A 4,529-nucleotide genomic window follows, 5' to 3' on the forward strand; every position below is an offset into this window, starting at 1 on the left:
CTCTAACAGATTATACTGTATATCTGTTCTATAGATCTCAAGATTATCAGTTGAGATTGCATAAATTGGACCATGGCCGACGGGGACGTGTATCGACACCATCTTATCAGTATCATATGCAACCCAACCAGAATACATTATCTACTCAACCCTTGGTATCATGGCATCTCTCCTTTTTTGTTCATCTTTTAGCATAATAATGAATCTCATGGATGAAAAAAATAAAGATGGTTGGCCTAATTCCAGTATAGAATGGCCATGTGGGAATATAGCACCAACTCTATTTTTTTGCGGTATGGTACTATTGTATTTCCTCTGAGCTACCATGGCAACCTTCCTCTCCCATACAAACTTAGCGATGTCAAACTCCTCTTGGTCATATTTGGGAGCTGGAGAAAACAACATTGGTATGAATCAACGAGGTGGGACGGTGGAAAAGGGATGGACTAGACCTTGTGAAGGATATGTTTTAGGAAATATGATTATTTCTTGGGCGTTTTGGAGTTTAGCATGATCGTATTTCAGGAGATAGATCTGTCCTTCCAAAGAGGCCATTTCCTTCTTTTGTTGGTCAAGAAAATGTAGTATTAAGGATCCTATCATGCATTTCTAAGACTATATAGTTTGCAGCCTACTTTCCAGTGCTCTGATAAGTATGGCATGTTGAGAGGCAGCTGAAGCATCCTATGATTGGATAGCATATGACGATATTGTAGCTTGGATTTGGTTATCCTCTTTAGATTGATGGTTTGATAGGTAAGTATCTGTGTGACTGGATGTAGAGAAGGGCGTTACAAGCTTGTCAGGTAGAGTAGCCGAAGCAGCCTTTCTTCTACAGATCCAACAGTCACAATCAGTCTTCTATGGTAATGTCTTGAGTAAGGATATTTATGCCACATCAGACTACAACCTTCATGATTGAAGTTATTTATCCAATTATGTTGTCTTATATAGCCAGCAAGTAACTTGAGGATGGTATTCGGGTCCTTTATATCTAAAAGATCATCATTTGGGTTGTACATGGGGATGTAGAAGGTGGTTTTGGGTAGTCTTTTGAGATAGTGGTTGTCAGAATCATCAGTAGGGATGAGAGGTTGAGGATAGGCTCTCAACTTATCATATTTAGTGACCTATAAAGCTGGGATAATGCTGACCAGTTCATCCCTAGATACGTTTCTCGAGATTTTGGTGCACTCTGTGGTTCTATCAGTTACATCAATGGTCAAGAATAGAGAGTTCTTGCCACTAGAAGAAAGTAGGTTCATGTCATGGTTCTGAACTCGCCAAGCTATCTGATAGTGGATAGTTTCCTGACCAGTATCTCCGTCCTACTGAGCATCGAGAATCTGGACCTGGTTCTTCAACGTCTTCATTAGATGTGTATCAACTAATGGTATATTGAAGTCAGGGAACATGGTGACAAAGACTGTATCGTCGCCATCCAGAATCATCTCCAATGTACTCAAGTTAGCATGTTGGTACTTATTGAATCTAGTATCAAGAAGAGAAAGATGCGCCACAACTGGCCGACCTTTTCTTCCCTGATATGTCAACCTAATTTGCACAGCACCCAAATGGAGATGAGTAAAGCCAAGACTTTTCCATTGCTATAGAAAGTCCTCAGGAATCTGTAGTGATATGAACTGTTCCTTTGGAGCTATCAGAATAGGGTGCTGAACAAGTGGTGTTGCAGCAATAAATTCCTTTACTCCTTATAGCTTTTCTTGGACCATAGAGTGAATCTTCATACTGGGATTGCATATCTTCTTTGCAACAGCGGAATAGGGATTGTGTAAAGGTGTGATACACATCTGAGGTTGTGATGGTAACACCTCTACCTCATATACATAGTCAAGTTTACATGACAACGTATCACTAGAAGTGGTAGCCATGTCTATCTTGACAGAAGGATTACATAAACTGGATAGGGACTCTGTAGTAGACATATTTTTGTATTTTTTTGGACTATTAAGACTCGATGTATTTGTTCTAAGGTTCTATGGAAGAGAAAAGGTTAGCCAGTTGTGGTGCATCTTTCTCTTCTTGATACTAGATTTAATAAGTACCAACATTCTAACTTGAGTACATCGGAGATTATTCTGGACGGTGATGGTATAGTCTTTGTCACCATGTTCCCTAATTTCAACATACCGTTAGCTGATACACATCTAATGAAGGTGTTGAAGATCCAGGTCTAGATTCTTGATGCTCAACAGGATAGAGATGCCGGTCAGGCACCTCTCCATTGTCAGATAGCCTGGTGAGTTCAAAACCATGACATGAACCTACTTCCTTCTAGTGGAAAGAACTCTCTGTTCTTGACTATTGATGCAACTGATAGAACCACAGAGTGCACCAAAATCTAGATAAACATATCCAGGGATAAACTGGTTAGCATTATACCAGCTTCATCGGTCACTAAATATGAGAAGTTGAGAGCCTATCCTCAACCTCTCATCCCCACTGATGATTTCGACCACTACTATCTCAAAAGGCCATCTAGAACCACTTTTTACATCCCCATATACAATCCAAATGATGATCTTTCTAATGTAAAGGACCCAAATACCATCCTCAAGTAACTTACTAGCTATATAAGACAACATGATGGGATAAAGAACTACAATCATGAAGGTCGTAGTCTGATGTGGTGTAAATGCCCTTTCTCAGGACATTACCCATGGAAGACTAATTGTGACTATTGAATATGCAGAAGAAAAGCTGCTGCGGCTACTCAACCTGAGATGCTTATGATGCCCCTCTCTACATCCAGTCACACAAATGCTTACCTGTCAAATGATCAATCTAAAGAGGACAACCAGATCCAAGCTCCAATATCACCGTATGTTATCCAATCAGAGAATGCTTCAGCTGCCTCTCAACATGCCATACTTATCAGAGCACTAGATAGCAGGCAGTAAACTATAAGGTCTGAGAAATGCCCAATAGTATCCTCAATACTACATTTTCTTGACCTACAATGGAGGGAAATGTCCTCATTAGAAGAACAGACTTATCTCCTGAAATACGATTATGCCAAACTCTAAAATGCCTAAGAAACAATCATATTTCCTAAAATATTTCCTTCACGAGGTCCAGTCCATCCCTTTTCCACCATCCCACCTCATCCATACATACTAAATTTGTTCTCTCTAGTTTTCTTTAATAACCAGAAGGAGTTTGACATCGCCACATTTGTATGGGAGAGGAAGGATGCCATGGTAGCTCAGAGGAAATATGGCCATACCATATAGTAAAAATCTAGAGTTGGTACTATATTCCCACATGGCCATTCTATATTGGAATTAGGCCAACCATCTCCGTTTTATTCATCCATGAGATTTACTTCTATGCTAGAAAATAAACAAATAAAGAGGAATGCCATAACACCAGGGGTAGAGAAGATAATGTATTCAGGCCGAGCTGCATATGATCCTGCTAAAATGATGTTGACAAATGTCCCTGTTGGACATGGTTCAGTTACTACAGTCTTAGCTGATTATCTTGATATCAAGAGAACATATATGCAGTATGATCCATCAGAGGTTCCTTTTATCTAGAGAGGATCACCAAAATGTGATCTGAAAGAATGATTACAGTACGATAATGACAATGATATTGATCCAGCATATATGATGATCATAAGTTGCTCAAGAAATTCCATCACTCCAGATGATCTCTTATAGATCCCTGATGAGGAATCCCATAACGGCGAACAGGTCTCTCTAAAGAAGTTTCTTCTCAGAAGCAATGACACTATCACTAAATTGATCCACCTCAATCCAGTCGATGCTATAGTTGTTTTTAAAAGGATAATGGTCTTATAAATCAAGAGTCATCACACCATATAAACTCCCATTCTTTCGAGAAGCATAAAGAAAATTTATTTGGCAACCTCATGTCAGATGAATGTTCCTAATCTTTCCACCTTGAAGATATGCATATGGATCTAGCTCTAAAGCTAGAAGGGTCTCCTCAGCTATCGAGACATTAGGCAAGGAACAGGAGATACATGCAGTTCATATGGGCCAGAAAGAAGAAACTACCAAACAATGTATTGCTAATCGACAAAGGTAATAAATCCTCTAAGAAGACAAATCCGGGAAAACACGAATGCTTCATTGGCCATGTAAGAGGACACCTTGCAAAAGAATGTCCCAAATCTAGAAAGGTGAAGAGAGAAGTGCAAGCCTAGATAAATACCATGGATTGTCATGAAGATCTTGATGATCCTCATCTAGCTACAAAAGAAATTTCCAGATCTATATTCAAAGTAGAGAAGGAAATATCTAAGGACATCTTCATCAGTGGCCAATCGTCATCTTTCGTTAGTAGATAGTCATCCGGTCCTACTGGTGACTTCTGTGCTGATGAAAGTATCATGAACGATAAAGATACTTTACAGTAATCAATCCAATTTCTTGAGGAGAAATCTCCATCTATGTCAGAGAAACACTCCAGTAAACCAGTGATCTCTCAGCCAGTCTTTGAAAAATTCCAGCTGTCGAGTGATCTACTCCCAGAAAAGA

This window comes from Capsicum annuum, chromosome 3, assembly GCF_002878395.1.
Source record: "Capsicum annuum cultivar UCD-10X-F1 chromosome 3, UCD10Xv1.1, whole genome shotgun sequence".
Classification (NCBI taxonomy): Eukaryota; Viridiplantae; Streptophyta; class Magnoliopsida; order Solanales; family Solanaceae; genus Capsicum; species Capsicum annuum.